Source organism: Sarcophilus harrisii, chromosome 5, assembly GCF_902635505.1.
Source record: "Sarcophilus harrisii chromosome 5, mSarHar1.11, whole genome shotgun sequence".
Lineage (NCBI taxonomy): Eukaryota > Metazoa > Chordata > Mammalia > Dasyuromorphia > Dasyuridae > Sarcophilus > Sarcophilus harrisii.
The window spans coordinates 122,159,399-122,178,514 of NC_045430.1; the positions used below are offsets into that span (position 1 = coordinate 122,159,399).

General features: G+C 35.6%; 1 protein-coding gene across 2 annotated transcripts in view; it reads left to right on the forward strand.

Annotated features, from left to right (window-relative positions):
• Positions 1-1,840: 1,840 nt before the first annotated feature.
• ARNTL2 (aryl hydrocarbon receptor nuclear translocator like 2) overlaps positions 1,841-19,116 on the forward strand; it is an 86,278-nt gene continuing 69,002 nt past the window's right edge. For both annotated transcript variants that reach the window (XM_031938497.1, XM_031938498.1), the window contains exon 1: positions 1,841-2,133. The gene's annotated coding sequence lies outside the window, so the exon portion shown is untranslated. The remainder of the gene's footprint in view (positions 2,134-19,116) is intronic.

Consider the following 19,116-nt stretch of genomic DNA (forward strand, 5'->3'; position numbering starts at 1 on the left):
AAAGTCCACACAATTAATAAGTAAGCAATGCTACTTATTATGTAATTATTATATACTTTATATATCATTATTATATAAAAATATAATTATTTGGTAAGCTGGAACTTAAACCCAGCTTTTTACACTCCAACTTTACTGCATAGGTCTTTACTGTTCCCACAGTATCACACTTGAAATTCTTTGCTATCTTCTTCAAACTAAAATATTCTTTCCCTTTCTTTATCTCTTCTTTGTGGAGTTCTGAAAATCCAACCTTCTGCATTATATTTCTGTGGGGTTTTTTGGGATGCCAAGTTCAATGTGAGTTAAGACAGTAAGTAATGCCATTTTCTGAATCTCGCTCTCTGTCTTTTTTTTTTTTTTTTTTTTTTTTTACAATGGTGGGGTATTGTGGTTATGGAATATTAGATGTATTCTCTGAACTAACTGATATGATGATTAATTTTGCTGAACAGTTTCTCTCCTCTCCCTTTCTTTCTTATTGTTTATTATAGGGAAAAGTTCTCTGAGTAGGAGGAAAGGAGATATAACTGCAAATGAAGGTGATGTAAAAACAGTTTTTTTAACTTAAAAATAAGACCAAAGGCTTAGGAGAATTGAAGTATGAAAAAGTAATGCCACTTTATTTTTTTTAATTTTAGAATAATTTTTTCTTGATTTTTTTGTTTTTGGTTCACCTCCCCTTTTCAATGTATTCCTGTCCCCCTTGTTTATTTTTAAAAAAGATAAAAAAAACACAAAAAAGTTGTTTTAATTAACACACATTAAAAAAAGGTTGACATTATATCCAGTATACCACATCCATAATTCCTCACTTCTATAAAGAAGGGTATGGGGAAAGTGTCTCCTAATAACTCTTCTTTGGGGCCATGCATGCTTGGTTATTCCAAATTCTTAACATGTAATTTTTAATATTTTATTCTTGAAATTCTTTCTATTTCCACCGTTGTGGTCACTGTGTATATTGTTTCTCCAGTTCCGCTTGCTTCACTTTGCATCATGGGATGATAGATTTAGGGACATTAGTGACCATCAAGTCCAACCCCTTTCACTTTTATAGATGAGGAAACTGACTCAAAGAGAGGATGAATGGCTTGCCCAGAGTCACAGAGATAGTAAATGTTTGCAGCTGCATTCGAACCCAGGACCTCCTGACTCCATGGTTTGTATAAACAATCTCGCCATACTTGTCTGATTTCCTTATATTGATTTCTTCATCATTACATTTTTGTGCCACAAGTGGTTTAGCCATTCCCTAATGCGTGGGCATTCACTTGAAGAAATTTCACTTTCAAATACTCATACATTGATGTAAATTCCAGCTGTATGAACGTAGCAGGGCACAGTAGAAAGAACATTGGGAGTCGGGGTTAAAAGACCCTGTCACCTCTGCTATTTAGTAGCCGTGCGACGTTACGCAAGTCCCTTAACTTGTCTGGGCCTAAGTTTCCCCATTCGTAAAAGGGACCGTAAATGGGTCCCTTCGGTTTCTCAGTCCTATACGTCTAAGTGAATCCTTTGGGTGTTTGTTGATACTGAGAACAAGGAGGACCATTTGAATCCCATTTTTTCTCGTCTGCCTAGTCTGCAAAACGTCTGTGATCTGTCTGCATCTTTTGTCACACGACTATCTTTTGAGCTCCCGGACTCTATACTCTCTTTTTCAAAGACTTATGCCTGCTGCAGGCTCCTCTACTCCGGCTCCTTCCTCTCCTCCTCCTCCTCCACATTTCTCCAGTTACCCCTAAAACCCGGTGAGTGGAATCGACATCCTCTGATTCCCTCGAACGGGTGCCGGGCAGAGCGACTGGGCATGCTCAGTAGCCCGGCAGCTTTGAGAGGCGAGTCTGAAGCTTTGCCCGCTCCAGTGGCTGGGTAAGGGGAGGAGGAAGGCAGGAAGGGGCGCAGCCTGCTGCAGAGGCAGCCGCTGAGCATCCCCGACGCAGCCCCGCAGGTGTGCCCGCAGCCGCCGCGCGGCCGGTGAAGCCTCCTCGGGCGTGTGCGGGACGGATTCGGGGGCTCCTCCATGCAGCCGGCCGGGGGGCTCGAGAACCAGCCGGCTGGCCCGTGCTATGGCTTGGGGAGAAGAGGCTGAGGCTGCGGGGAGCCAGCCCGGCGAGGCTGCCGGTGCAGGTGAGTCCCTGAGTGAGACGGACGGGCGGGCTCGGGGCAAGCCGACAACCGCTCGGGGAAGAGGGGTGGGGGTGGGGGGAAATCTGAGAGTTTAGCCCCCTCCATCTACCCGGAGTTAAGACCCGGGTAGATATTGCTGCCGCCGCTGCAAGCTCCTGCTACCCCAGTGAAGGGGATGGAAGGGCTTGCCAGTTCTCATCGCTCCTTGGGATGGATACCTGCTGCAGATGAGGATGAAGGAATGATAAGTGAGTGATATTTCCTCCTTCAAAAAGGGAAGACGGACTCTGGTTTGTGGTTTGTTGTTGTTGTTTAATTTGCCCAGGCTGCCCTTTTGGGCTCAGCTGCTACTAGTGGCAGGATACCTGCCCGAAAGGCACGAGGGAAGTTGTGTAGGAACTGCTTTTGCAGATTTAAGTGTATGTCTTGCCCTGAGGTTCATGCCCGAGAATCCGTTCCGTTATTCCAGAGCAAATCTCTAGTCACAGATCTCCTGCCTACTACCCTCTTTCTGTCTGTCATTTTGAATGGTCTATTTGGATTCTTCTGGCCCCCTGCCATCATCATTCATAAAAAAAAAGAATTTTTTTTCCCTTTTGTCATTCTAGAACACAAGAATAAGGATCATTCTCTTCTCTTCCTGGCTCCAGAAACTAACCAACTTTGAGACTGAGAAACAGGCAGGAGAGCTCTAGCTCACAAACTCCTTTAAAGAAATGAAAAAACTATTTCTTTCCCTATAGTCTACTGTCCCAAGAAACCTAAACCAAACCGTACCCTTCCCACACTCCTTTGTTATAAGGGAAGAGGTCAAAGGATTAGAATTGCAGGAGCTACTTAGTCAATTCCTTCTTATGGTTGAGGAAACTGAAGCCCAAAGGAATTAAATGACAGGAAGTAACAGTCAGGATTTGAACCTAAGACTTCTCATTCTTTAATACCAGTGCCTCTTTCACTGTACAATGCTGATAAATTGTTTTTCAGTGCTTTTATTATTAAAAAAATTTTTTTTGTCATACAAAGTTTTCTTTCATTTAGTATAATTATGTGGTCCCTCTATTGGGTCTGTTACTGAAAATGATGGAACCATCATTGCGTCTGCTATTTAAGATAAGTGGCAGAGAAATAAAAAAGAATTATAAAATTTATAGAAAAATATTTGAATAAAAGTGATTAGGTTTATGAAAGCTTTACTTATTAGAGTTAAAAATATATCCAATTATTTGCAGAAATAGATTGTGAGATGAGAAAACTATGAGCATTCTGAGAATGGGAAATTAGAGGCTTCCAATGTTTCCAAATTCCCACCATCAGAATATACTTTACCATGTGTTTTGTTGAAGAATGAGACTATCTATTACTTAATTTATAGCATCAATTTGTTTTTACTTAAGACTGGTCTCCTGATAAAATATTTGTCTAGACTTGTAAAAATATGTAACCAGTTTTGTCCAAATCCAGGGGGCATTTGGATTCTTTCACCGTATGCTAATCCAGATGAGTACAAATTCTAGATTAAATCATATGGCCTAGCCTGAACCTTAGGGATAAGGTGCCCTTTAGCTAAATTATTTTCATTATCATAAACATGATTGTTCAGTTGAAAACCAAATGTGGAGTTAGAACATGTTTAAAATGATCCTTCTAACTGAGATTAGGAAAGTTTCAATACTATACATAAATAGTGAGTTGGTGGCTACCATAATGAGAGATCAAACTTCTGAAAGACTGCATGAAGCAAGCCAATTTGCATCTTATTCTATCACCACCTCCATTCTCTCTCTCTTTTTTAATTCCAGGGCCCTGTTTTAAATTGATCTAGCTCAAGAGGTATTCACCTTGTTACTGAGACAGGATTCATATAGGCATTGTATTTCTTAATGGGCCAAGCTAGTCCAACTCAACCCCCTTCATTATCCATATGTATGAGATCCTTGAAATATCAAGTTAGTTTTAAGGCCAGTCTGAGGGATTGAGCCTCATCTTGGGCAGTACTGGGTTGGTGCTGGCTAGAATTTTAGTGGTGAACTTCTGTGCCATCCAAGGTATTTCTGTTACTTATCAGACTTCCAGGAGTCTTTCACATTGGACAGGACTCAAAATTGGTTTATTCTCTGTGGTTCTGTTGGAGATTCTAATAGATCCCTTGGGCTTGGTATGATTTACATGTATAACTTTAAACAAGATTCAGAACTGAACTGGATATTTGAGAATTTTTGTTTTGGTTTGGTTTTTTATTTAGTTTTATTGATTGGTTTTTTTGTGAAGATTTGTGATTAGAGAAGGAAGCTAGTTGGCACAATGGACAGACTGTTAGTCAGGAGGACTTATCTTCCCGAGACCAAATCTAGCCTCAGACAATTATTAGCTGTGTGTCTCTGGCAAGTCATCTAACCCTGTTTTACCTCAGCTCCTCATCTGTTAAATGAGGTGGAGATAGAAATGATAAACTATTTTAGTATCTTTGCCAAGAAAATCCCACATGGAGTCACAAAGTGTTGGACATGACTGAAATATCTGAACAATAACAACAAACGTGATGTGATAAAGAAAAATTAAGACCTAAAACTATAAAAGGTTCATCTAAGATATAATCCCTACACATAATTTAATTCATTGTATTACATGAGAGGCAAAAAATACCCAGTCTTGAGTCTAAGAAAACTTGCATGGGTTGAAGTCCCATTTCTAGTATGCTGGATGGGTGACCCTGGACAAATCACTTAGCCTCTTAGTGTTCTAGACAACTCTACATTTCTTTTTTCTTCTTTTTCTTCTTTCTTTCCTTACTTTTTGTTAAGTTTTGGAGGCAATTAGGGGTGTAACTTGCCCAGGGTCACATAGCTAGTAAGTATCTGAGGCTGGATTTGAACTCAGTACTTCCTAACTGCAGGGTCAGTGTAAAATTATATACATTTTTGCATTGGGAGCGAGTTCTTCCTTACCTAGGAGTTCCTATTAATGAAATCACAGATCTAACATCATCCTATATTACTTGACAGATATACTCAAGATAAACTAAAACCATCTCTAATCTTATTTAATGGTCTTCTCCACCAAATGCTTTCAAACTATTTATCTATTTCATCAATTTGAGTGAAACAAAAATGTTTTAAGAAAATTCTGATCTATACCTTCTTATTATCAAGTCCCTATTCCAGAAATCTATTTTAACTTTTTTCCACCTATCAAACTACTGAATTTATCATTATATCTAAATAGTCTGATCTTATTGGATCTTATTGGTAAAAAGTCTCAAGAAAGCACAAGGACAGGGAAGTATGTTCTGTGCTTGGACTATAGAGCCTTAGGTAAGGAATCTGTAGCCAACAAAAATTCCCTGGGGGAAAACCACAGGTAGACAGTTCATTTGAGAACATTATTTGACAGACTTAAGAAAAACAGAAAGACTGTATATTGCCAAGTGAGGGTGAGTGTCTTCTTTGTGAAGTACTTCAGAATTCCTGGAATTGGGGACAAGACAACATTCAGAAGAGCAGACTAGACTGAGATCTCCTGCTGGTAGAAAAGGGCCTTGAATCTGATGGAAACAGAGCTGCCTTGCCCCTAGTCATTCTATTTTTCTTTTAATCTCCTCTTGGTTTATTTTGAAGTTCCAGAATGATACCATTTTGCATTGTGGAGTTAATTTTTTAAAAATTTTTCATGGCTCAGCAATCAGGACACATTTTAATTAACTCTATATAAACTTGTGTTTATGTCTGGGATTCACACCCAATGTTCCTGTCTTGGTGCATATTCCACAAATCAAACTAGAATATTCTTACCAAATGTCAAAATCTTAGACTAAGAAGAGACTTTTGAGAAAATCTTATCTCAGTCCTTCATTTTACAGATGAAGAAATTAAGCCCTGAAAGGTAAGGGATATGCCCAAAGATATTTCAAAATGGCAGAGCCAGGATCAGCACTTAGGCTTCTGACTCAGTCCAGTGGCTTTTCTAAGCACACCATGCTGCATCTGATTATCTTTTATAGAAATGCAATGAAAATAAGCCTTGTTGTCATTTAAGCTGTAAAACAAAATGAGAAACTCTAAAATGTCATAGTGAATACATCCAGTATTTGTCTTTACTATGAAACATGATTTAAATGGTTTTACCTGAAAATATTATTAAAGGAATTATAAATGGAACTATAAAAAAAAAATCATTACTTTTAGTTAAAAAAAAAAAAAAAGGTGACCTATTTTCTTGATTGAGCTCTACTTTTTATTGTTGATAGTTAAAGGCCAAAGAAGATCTAGGTCATTAGTCATCATCAGCAACAAATTGGACAAACATATATTAAGTGTCTATCACGTACTAAGCACTGTTCTAGGAGCTATGACTACAAAGACAAAAATGTGACTGTCCCTGCTTATTCTCCATATAAGGAAACTGAGTAATAAAGAAATTAAGACGTAACTAGTGAATTGGCAGGGCCAAGTTACTTCATCTCTTTGGAACTCAGTTTCCTTATCTGTAAAATGGAGATAATAATAGCACCTACCTCCCAGCCTTGTTGAAAAAAATCATGTGATAACTGTATTTGCAAAGTGCTTAACACAGTACCTGGCATGTAATAAACACTATATAAACATTACCTGTAAAATGGAGGTAATCATATTTATCTCTCTGGCAAGATCATAATGAAGGTCAAGTGTGACAAAGTATTTTGTAATCATGCATCTTAGAAATTTTTCTTTTTATTCTGAACTTACAAAAAGTAGAATATTTTCACATACACAGCAGGATACAAAAAAGAGGATTGTATGTAAAACTGTGCATATTTATTTTATATACCACTTCCTTTAAAAACTATAATTTTCATTCATTTGTTTCAAAACTGACCTGTTTATCTGTGCTTCCTTTTGAATTTACTTCTATGCTTGGCTGCACATTAAAAAATGTTTCCATCGCTCCTTTTTTTTTCTGAAGGTATTAAGGTTAAGTGACTTGCTCAGGGTCAAACAGCTAGGAAGTGTTAAGTGTTTGAAGCCAGATTTCAACTCAGGTCCTCCTGATTTCAGGGCTGGTGCTCTATCCATTACACCACCTAGTTGCCCCACTTTTCTTTCTTTTTGGGAGAAGAGGGTATCACTACTGCTAATCCCACTTTATGCCTCTTCCATCACAGAAAAACCAGTCATGTATAAAACAAGCAAAACTAATCAAAACATAAAGTAGCAAGGTAGCTCAGTGGATAGAATGTTAGGCTTGGAGTTGAGAAAACCTGAGTTTAATTCCAGCCTCAGACATTTACTAGCTGTGCAATCCTTACAAGTCATTTAACCTCTGCTTTTATCCACTGGAGGAGACAATGGCAAACTACTCCAGTATCTTTGCCCAGAAAACCATGGATGATACAGTCCAAGAGGTCTTGATGAAGTCAGACACAACGAAACAATAACAAACCTGTAGAGGGGTTATGTCCAAAAATGTAGACCTTTTTGTACCTTGAATCTATTACTTCTCTGTCAGAAAGTGGTTAGCAATGTTTCATCATAAATCCTTTGGAGACATGATTAATTATCACAGTGATAAGAATTTATACTCTCAAAGTTCTTTTTCTTTACTATTGTTGACCTTGTATAAACTATAGTCTTTATTCTCCTTATTTCACTCTGTATCAGTTCACATTACAAAGGATTCTGTGAAATTGTCTTTTGCCATTTCTTACAGAACAATACTACTTCATTACATTCATATACTAAAATATGTTCAGACCTTTACCATTAGAGTCTACTTTTTTTTTCTTTTCTTCTCTCACAGTGAAGGGAAGAAAATCCACCTCCAGGATAAGGAAATTTGTTTTGCTAAAAAAAAAACCTCTCTCTCCACCATATTATTCTTCACTTAACGCTATTTGTTTCCTACACCAAATGATTTTGGGATGTGTTCTACCCTCATTTGTCCATTTCAGATAAGAAGGAGGTTCATCTGATTCCTACTTTCCCATCCTGTCCTTCATGTTTATATACTCTTCTCATGTACTTCATTTATAAGTAATAGCAAGTTCATCTCCTCCTCCTTTTCTACATTTGTGTATTCCTTTTACCTATACTTCTCATCTTTCTCTTTTAAACTCCTCAGGAAACAAAACAACAATCTATATTCAGATCCTCTGTTTTTCTTGTGTATCTCTCTTGATAACCATTGAAGACATTAAGATTCTGAAAGGAAACGGTGTTTTCTTCCTTTTTTAGAATGTTGGCAGTACTGCATCATGGAACTCCTTCCCATTATTGAAATAATTTACCTTTTTGGATTTCTCTTGATTTTTCTCTTTACTTCCAAAGTTTCTACTCAACTCTGGTCTTTTCATTAGAAAATATTTAAAGTCCTCTATTCCATTACAGATCCATTTCCCTCCCTGTATGATTATAATTAGATTTGCAATGTTATTTTTTATTGTAAATTTACTTTTTTGTCTTTAGAAATATTGTATTCCAAGTTCTCCTTTTATCTTCAGTAGAACTTGTTAAGTTGTATATGATCCTGACTTTATTTTCTTGGTACTGGAACTGCTTTCCCCCCAAGATGGTTACAGATTTAACCATCATGTTTGTTCAACATGGGAGCTTGAGATTTGGGTAATGACATGCCTGGTATTTTCCCCTTATTTTTTCAGAAAGTGATTAATAGATTATTTTTGTCTGCATTTTGCTACCTATGCTTATAACCATACTTTTACACTTCAAAGATCCATGTTTTCATTGGTATGAATACTCCTTCCTTCAAAACAAATCACAACTCCTTTCTCACTTGACAGATTGTCTTCCACACTCACTTTAGTTAAGATATTCATCATTCTGGAGCCATCTTGGTGGTAGGAGTCTCTCCCTAAACCTGTCTTTGAAGTATCTCTACCTTGGAATAATTTATAAAACTTGTGCCTTAAGGTTGGTACAGCCATCAGGAAGTCAGGGTAACCCCCTGTGTCTCATGATGAACCATCAGAGTAGGACTTTAATGGAGGTTTAAAATCATGAAGACCAGTGTAAATATAATTAATTGTCATGAATAAGCAGAGCAGTCTTTAATACTCATTCTCTCTCTCTCTCTCTCCCCTCCTCCTCATTTTTTCCCTCCCCCTCTTTCTCAGAACTCAGTTATATTCATGAAAATGCTGAAATTCACTATTCATTGCCAAGAATCTTCCTTTGGCTATTTTGTTCTTTGACCTAAATTAAACTCTTTAAGGTTTGAAGTAGCAAATAGGTCCAATGCCTTAGGGAGTAAATTGAAATTCTCTTTATGTCAAACCACTTCCTTGAATCAGAACCACACATCCACCACCAAAATGAGAAAAAGTTATTTTGAGTCCATCTAAAACTTCACAACTTAGATGATGGCCAACTTTAGATGTACATTGTGATATAATCTTGTACTGTCCAGACTAGCTTTCTCTAGGATCTCTCTAGAGTCTGGAGTCTGAGATTGAACACATTCTCACTAGAGTCTCAAGTCTGCTTATTTCAAGTCCTCCCAGCCCTTATATACCTTAGTACAATTACAGCACTACAGCATACTGAGCATATGCCAATTGTAGAACCATTACATTGCCAAAGTAAGTACTAAGTATGTGTGAACTAGAGAATCATCATCTCATTAATCACATTGAGTTAACATCCTGCTGCAAGTATCTTTGCTTCAAGTATACTTTTCTCAAAGTTCCCCAATATCTGTGGTCCTCTACATAATCTCTCCCTATCAAAAAAAGTTTAGCTGTATTTTCCAAGAAGTGAGTTGTTTTATAGTCTTAAAATTGCTTCTTGTCTTCTGCTGTTATGCCTCAGTTTCCCTGATTGTAATATCTCAGTTTTCCTGAATTGTTCTGCCTCAGTTTCCCTGGTGGCAACCTCCCCTTCCTGGCCATTAGGACAGAGTTCTGGCCCCTCTGGCATTCCAAAGAATCATAAAACTCCAGATGGCTATCTCAAATACTTGGATATCTTCTGGGACCAGACTTCCTGTCTCCTGCTAGACCATCTTCTAAACTCCTGACCTGTCAGAATTAAAAAATTATAATCCTTCCTGGAATTTCCACTCATCCAGTGCTCTGCCCCCTCCCCTTGCGTTTGTTTCCCTGATTTCTGGAGCCCTATATAAGTCTCTGGAATTACTTGCTTGTTGCTGGGTGCTTTGAGACAAGAGTCCAATCCAACTGTCTGGGAGTGGAATGTGGGTTCTGTTCAGCCACTAGTCCAAATTTTCCACTATTAAAATATTAGTAACTCTAATCTCAGTCTTGCCTCCATTTCTCTGATATTACACTGATCATAAAAATTGCTGAAGTATATTTTTCATGGTTCAAAGGTATGGAATTTAAATAGGATCACTTTTAAAAATGTATATAAAAAAATAGTAGTCATTAGGCCTTTGTCAGAGTAATTATCACAGTTTAAGAAAACCAATTAAAGGAGCTCATATCCAGAGATTTAGATATTAATATTTATTGGTACTGAAATATTTCATACCACTCCTCCAAATTTTAATCCCCAATTATTTTTTCCAAACATAAAGATAACATGAAACTTCTTTTGCATTACAGATACTGAAATATTAGTAAATAAAGATGAAAAATTAATATTTATCAAAACAAATTTATGTGGTTTGTTTCTGCACCTTCCAAATTAAAGACTAGTATCTCCTAGTGAGAATGTGGAATAATGGTTAGAATTTTGGTATTGAAGCCAAAAATACATTTGGTAGAATCCCACCATAGACTGTTTATTAGTTCTGTGACCCTAGACATATTTCCTAGAGCCCGTTTCCCTAGTTGTTAAATAGAGTTAGTACTAGCCTCTAACTCCCAGAGTTATCATGAGGCCCAAATAAAATAAGATGTGTGAAATGCATCCTAGCACAAGCCAATCCAATCTTTAGACTAAACAAGCTATCAGAGAGCACACCAGGCCATTGTGGCAAAAAAAAAAATTAATATGAAAGTTAGAACTTTTAAGTTCTACATTAGGCCTTCTTTACCTCTCCCCTGGACTATTATAGTAGCCTCTTAATTGTTTCCTTAATTCTATTCTATTCCTGTTCCAATGTGCCTTTCACAAAACTATCTTTCACTACTCTTCCTCAAGAATCTGGGCTGTAGCTTGAAACATTAGAAAAAGAATATATGACTTATCTGCAGTATTAATGTAGTTTATTTTCAGCAGGATGAAGAAAGTGTCTTTTCTCTTCTGATTGCTTCCACTCCACTTACATTGGAGATGCATGCTTGCCAGGAAGTTTCCCACCATGTAGAAGATACCCCTATACCTGTCTTTTCCTTCTTCCATCTGTCCTGTAAACAGATGGCCAATCGAAATGACTAAGTCACACCTTGTTGCAACTTTGCTGAAATACCTTAACAACTCCCTATTGCTTTTAGAATGAAATAAACTCCTTTGTTGTTATTTAAAATTCTCTATAATCTGATTTTATTTTACCTTCCCTATCCTATGTTCATATTACTTCCCACCAAGCAGTATATTATCCATCCAAATTGGCCTGTGTGTGACAATTTCACCTCTCATCGCCATAACTTTGCATAGATTATCCACTGTGCTCAAAATGCATTTCTTCTTTACCTGTCTCTGAGAGTCCTTCATTTCCATCAAAGCATGGATCAGGTGCAAAAATTCAATCAAGGATTTAGGTACTCCTGGCCAAGTTCACTGTCCCCTAGACCAACTAGTCTCTCATCCCATATTTATAAGTGGCAATAGAAAAGAAATTTTGCAAGTATTTTTTTAAGGATAAATGTTATCTTTATGGTCACATTTTCACTTCATTCTTGGGGCTCATTTGTACAAACCTGATTGCCTTGTAGAAATAGTTGTCCATTTGCCTGAAAAATCAGCAACTCTTCTTCCATCTTTTATGAGGTAGGAACAATAATGATTTTTGATTAACTGTTAATGAACTATAATTTTACTTTGATTTAGAATGCATTACTTTTAAAATCCCATTCCCATGTAGCAAAAATGTTATTTCTTCCTTATTTAGTATTTTTTAAAATTTCTCTCTAGAACAGAATAACAAGTAGGGTTACCAGAGTAAAGACAGAGAAGAATTGAACATGGATGGTCTGGACATTTCCTGAAATGTGAGTCTTGGGAAAGAACTCACCAATTAGAGGAGAGGGTGCCAGGGTGATTATGTCTTCAGGATAACAAGGCTATTAAGCACAGAAGTAGACAAGAATCTGGAAGAGAAGCAGGCATTTAAATGTGTATTGAAATGAATTAACTAAAGAATTTAAAGTATCAAAGAAATGATTTATTTGCATTTGTATCCTTTACACACAGCATAATAGCTGACACATAGTAGGTTTTTAAATAAATACTTGTTGATTGATTAATACCACAAACTGAGCTTAGATCATTACTTGCTAAATCTATTTTGTAACATGATAAATTATAAAAGAAGATAAGATTGACCTTCAGTGTGATTGCTGTTTATCTCTTCTGGAAAGATTTTAAAACGATTCAGTGTTTTGTTTGTTTGTTCAGCATCAAGACTGTCATGTCACCTAGAAAAGACATGTATAGCTTACTTCTCACCAGATGGAGAGCCACAAACCAGAAGCTTGAATATGAATCAGATAGATAGTTCTCTGATTCAATCTTCCCATTTCCTACTTTCATTCTTTCTTGACTCTTGTCTTTTTCTTCTTGCATAAAAGCCTGCTTCTATCAATTAAAATCCACCTACTTATGTTGTATTTTTTCTTCTGAGAAGCTTAGGATGCTTCAAGAGAATTGTTTCATTCATTCTCATTACTACAGCCTGATGAGGGGCTGACATTTGGGCTAACCAAAGCTGTTGAAATATATTCAGATGTGTTATATCATCATAAAGAAAAACCTCTTTCTATCCCTCATACTTTTTGGTGAACATATGTTCCAGGTAGGAGAAAAACTCAGACAAAATACACAAATCCTTTCTATAAAACCAAAGAGGTACAAAGAATGAAGGGAAAAATACCCATACACTCTACATCCAACATAACTGCATAATGAAGGATTATAAATAGGAAGGAATTCAACACCCAGAATGTTTAAACATGTTCTTGATCTGTTTCGTGGAGCACATATGCACATGGTCATCAGAGAACATTCATCTCTTAATTTAAGTCTCAGAAGTTCCTCCTACATAGCAGTATCATTAAATTAGATCATATCATGCCTACAATCTGGGAGAATAAATGGAAACTCCCTCTGTATCTAGGGGACACCAAAGACATAAATAGTATCTTTGTAGTAGTAGTTTTTAGTAGTGATAATTATTAGTAATAATTTAGTGGTAAATAATAATTTAGATGCAAAAATAATGACCTTTCTAAGAGTTAGACTTGCAAAGAACATAAGGTTTTGATCTGAAAGTAGATGTAAATCACCGAAGAAGAATTGAATTGTCAAGTATCTAATCAGCTGATTATTTGATCATTTGCAATCTGTCAGTCTCCAACCAGGAATGGACTATATCCTTCTTGACCTCCCAAAGTTATATAATAGTCATGCTGCTAACCAGGAAAAATAAAATAGAATAAAATAATCAAGTCCAACTGATGTGTTCATGTTCTCTTTGAAAGCAAAGAAGCATTAAACTGGAGAGACATCATTTATTTTGTTACAGGTCTCCCTGGCAACAGCATACACCTAGAGAAGTACCAAACCCAATTTTCTGGGAAATAAAATAAAGTATTGGAGCTTTCTTGACTGAATTCTTCCCACTAGACAATTTTTGACACTAGACAAATCATTTAACTTTTCAGAGCCAGCTTTTCAAGTGCAAAATTAGGAACTTACATTATTAGTTGGATGACTCCAAGGAACCTTTCAATGTTCAAACCATGATCCTGAAACTTTAAATGAAGTGTCTCTTTAGGAAGAACATGAGGGTATTTCTGACTATGATTATTGCAGTGGTTAGTAAGTTCCTTACAACATTTTGTTTCAAGATTTATTTTCTTTGTCTTTTTTGAGTTGAACATCTGTCATCTCATGTTAAGTTCTCCTTTTTTAATTCTTGCTCTTTACAGAATAATCATCTTTTAATCAGATTAGCGAATATTCTTATGAATCATAAGGCATTTTTCCAAAGAGAATTTTGAAGATGCCCCATTTCTGAAATTATTTTTCTTAGAAACTCATAGATTTAATGGAACATCTTGGACTGACTAATAAATTCGGGGCATCCCAAAAGTCTTAGTATAGTTTTTAAGATTTAGTTGCTTTAAAACTGCACTGAGACTTTTAGGACTCCCCTTATTAATTGATTCTGGCCATGGTTCACATTATCATTTCATAGATTCTTACAACTTGTATTTTGATAAGCACTTTAATGATGTGGGGGTAGATCATCTTAATTTAGCTAAATGAGTTCTGTGTTTGTGCTTGTCTATGGAAAAACCCTACTGATATTGATGCTATGTGTTGTCATACTTATATTAGCAGAATACTTATATTAATATGCTTATGTTAACATACTTATATTATTAATTATATAATCATGCATGATTATCATACATAATATATCATTATACATGATATGTTATATAATATATGTATTAATAGAAATTAGCACAGGTTAAGGAATAGTCAAGAGAGAACATTACATTGAGGATTTAAATCCCACCTTAAACACTTAGGTCAATCCTTCTCAGCTTTAGTCTTTTCATCTGTCAAATGGTGCTCATGGTGAAGATCATACATAATAAAGTTTATGAATATGTTTTACCTCTCAGACTTCCAAAATATATAGAGAATTAACTCTAATTTATAAAAAATCAAGCCATTCTCCAATTGAAAATGGTGAAAGGATATGAACAGACAATTCTCAGATGAAGAAATTGAAACTATTTCTAGTCATATGAAAAGATGCTCCAAGTCATTATTAATCAGAGAAATGCAAATTAAGACAACTCTAAGATACCACTACACACCTGTCAGATTGGCTAAGATGACAGGAAAAATAATGATGATTGTTGGAGGGGATGTGGGAAAACTGGGACATTGATTCATTGTTGGTGGAGTTGTGAACGAATCCAACCATTTTGAGAGTAGTTTGGAACTATGCTCAAAAAGTTATCAAACTGTGATACCCTTTGATCCAGCAGTGTTACTACTGGGATTATATCCCAAAGAGATTATAAAGAAGGAAAGGGACCTGTATGTGCACGAATGTTTGTGGCAGCCCTTTTGTAGTGGCTAGAAACTGAAACTGAATGGATGTCCATCAGTTGGAGAATGGCTGAATAAATTGTGGTATATGAAAATTATGGAATATTACTGTTCTGTAAGAAATGACCAACAGGATGATTTCAGAAAGGCCTGGAGAGACTTATACTAACTGATGCTAAGTGAAATGAGCAGGACCAGGAGATCATTATATACTTCAACAACAATACTAGATGATGACTAGTCCTGATGGATCAGGCCATCCTCAGCAACAAGATCAACCAAATCATTTCTAATGGAGCAGTAATGAACTGAACTAACTATACCCAGAAAAGAACTCTGGGAGATGACTAAAACCATTACATTGAATTCCCAGTCCCTATATTTATGCACACCTGCATCTTTGATTTCCTTCACAAGCTAATTGTACAATAATTCAGAGTCTGATTCTTTTGTACAGCAAAATAATGTTTTGGTCATGTATACTTATTGTGTATCTAAGTTATATTTTAATATATTTAACATCTACTGGTCATCCTGCCATTTAGGGAGGGGGGGGTAAGAGGTGAAAAATTGGAACAAGAGATTTGGCAATTGTTAATGCTGTAAAGTTACCCATGTATATATCCTGTAAATTAAAGGCTATTAAATAAAAAAAAAAAAAATGAATATGTTTTAGCAAACTCTAAATTATTATGTAATATCAGCTATTTTCATTATCATATTTATCTTAGAACTAAATTATGCTTAAATGTAGTTAAATTGTTTTTTGTCTTTGACTAGTTTGGATTTTGATAACTTTGTAAAATGAAGATAATGTTCTTTATCCTTTTCTAAGGCATTTTATTTATATAGGAAGTGTTTTAAGGATAAATAATGCTTTGAGCCCCCTAGAAGGATTATGAACCCAGACTTTTATTTCATCCATTTGAGGATAATGAGGAAATTCTCTCCTTCCATGCATATAAGTTATTTGCTCTGCAACTTAATAGTCTTAGAGAGCCATTCAGGAGAATCAGGAGGTCCAGATCCTATCCAATATTTGTCAGAAGTAGAGATCAAACCGAGGTCTTTGTGACATAGAGGTTGGCTCTCTACCCACTATACTACACTGCTTTTCAGAAGATTGGTACCATATAAATTCTCGGGAATATTATTCTAATTATTATTTTAAAATCAAATTGAAATTTAATTTGCTTCAGATTATCTATCATATGTTCTGTTGTAATGATAAATGGCATTTAAATACTTTCCCACAAACATGTTTTGTGGTTGTTTCTTCATTCACAACAAGAATTGCTAGTCACTCAATTACCAGTAAAAATATATTTTATTAAAGGGATGGATATTTGAGCATTAAGAAATAAAAGTGGTGGCCACTAAGCCTAGCTTCATCAAGATCAGAACATGAGAAAATAACATCATTTCATTTTTTAAAAAAGTAGCTGGATGGGTGGATCAGGGGAATGCTATAAATAAAATATATCTGGATTTCAAAAGAATGTTTGAGAAAGTTATATTTTCTCGTGTGGACATGATTCAGAGTGATGGCCATATGCCTGTGCTGCTCCATAACTTTGATGTTGGTCAAATGGCCAAACCCAAATGATCTCTAGTCTATGATTCTGTGTCAAGTTGGAAGAAGTTTAGTAGAATGTTCTATGTATCTTTTCATTATTCTTATCTTGGTGATTTAGATGAAGGCATCAGAGACATGCTTGTGTATTTGCAGATAACACAAAATTGAGAAAGATAACTAATACCTTTGGTGATATATTTGAGATTAAAAAGATAGAATGAATGCAGGGTCTAAGAAGATGTAATTTAGGGATAGAGAATCGACTTGTAATTTCATCCCAGTAAGGAAACTCCCTCTTCCAATGTGGGTCAGTATCTGCTCTGAAACTTAGTCTTAGAGATTTGTTTTGGGAAACTAAAAAGTTAAATGACTTACCCAGGGTTACTCAGTATGTGTCAGAGGCTGCATTGGACCCACATTTTCCTGGGCATCATGTCAGCTTTCTGTTTACTATTTCAAGCTGCCTGTCAAGATAAAATTTACTAGTGATAAATGTAAAGTTCTGTATTCAAGTAAAAAAATTATTTTAAGAAGTGCAGTATGGGATGGGCATAATAGTATAATAACATTTCATGTGAAAAATAATCTGGTAGGTAGTGTTAATGGACAATACATTCAAAATGAGTAATTAGTGTGACGTCTCAGCCAAAAAATCCTAACATTGTATTAAACTTTGTTAAGTTAATAGTAATATGTAGTACAATAAGTGTGATTATTACATTGTACCTTGCCATAATCAGATCATATCTAGAAAATTGTATTGAATGATATGGCCACATTTTAAAGAAAAGAACAAGAATGTTGAAATGAAGGACCATGCCATATGAGGTTCAATTAAATAAACTAGAAAGAAAACACTAAACAGAGACATAAATACTTGAAGTGGAGTGGAAATAGCAATAAGAAGAAGCTTCTAAGACTTGATATAAGAAAAAAGATTAACCATTTTCAACCATTAGAATTCTTCAGGAATGGCTCTCTCGGTAAGTAATTGGTTTCACTTTCCTAGGAGTTTTTGAGGTAGAAGCTTAATTATCCCTTATTGGTGATGTCATAAAAGCAATTAGTTAGGTTGACCTTTGCCATTACTTTCAACTTTGAGATTATTTGTTTCTATAAATATACTGGCATTTACCAATAGACTCATCATTTGATTCTTCAATGTTAATATTATTTGATTATATACCATATCACTAAGAAACAGATTATTACTCTTGATCTCCTCATAGTAATCATGATTGTTTCAGCAAAGCCATTTTGTCTGATTCCAAGACCATAATATTGATTATCGCTCATTTTGATCCACTCATTTTGAACACTATGGTGGATTACTATAGACTTCTTAGCCTTACCTTTCCACCACCCCCCCTTCTCTTTTTTAGTTAGACTGATACAAACTGAATAAAATATTGTAAAAAAAAAAAAAAAGTTTCCTTTGGGGAAAGTTTAAATGTACCCATATAAAAATGTATGTCTCTAATTGGTTAAATGGCTCATGTAGCTGTTTAAGCCTTTTATCTATGTTGTTAGGTTTCTTTATGTATCCAGAGTGATAGAAATTTGCAGATGTAGAAACTCCACATAACTTCAACAACTATGGGTCTACCTTTTTTGTTGGACAATAAAATTTAACCTCTCTAGGAATTGTGTTATGTTATTATTTATTTTTGCCTTAAGCTCTTTTTAAAAATATAGAAAGTATAGCAAACGAAGAAAGTATTATTTATGGAGTATAAAAGTTGTTCTTTTCTCTGGACATTATCTAGCTTTTCAAATGTCCTTCCATCATTCCTGCACCAAGGACTGAACACACTATTAAACACCATATTCTTAAGAGAATCAAGATTGCAGGTGGTCCAAAAGGCAATGGAGAGATGCATGGTGAATATTACAGTTTATGATTAATGATGGCTTGCATTCAAGTGGTGATGGCATATAAATTAATATTTAGGAGATGTATGATTGGGAAAAGAGGAGAAACAGTCATGTAGAGAGAATGAGGAATAATAGATCATAAAGCCTACAACTCAAAATTCTAAGAAACCCAGAAGAAGCTCTCTAGTTACACTGAGTAGTTCTTACTTAGTCTTAAACTTAGTCTTAAAGATTTGTTTGGGGACACTGAAAAGTTAAATGACTAACTAATTAACTAAAAGTTAAATGGCTAAGAATTATTCAGGTTAAGAAGGCATGGATGAGTTGCAATATTCACCAACAAAGGTG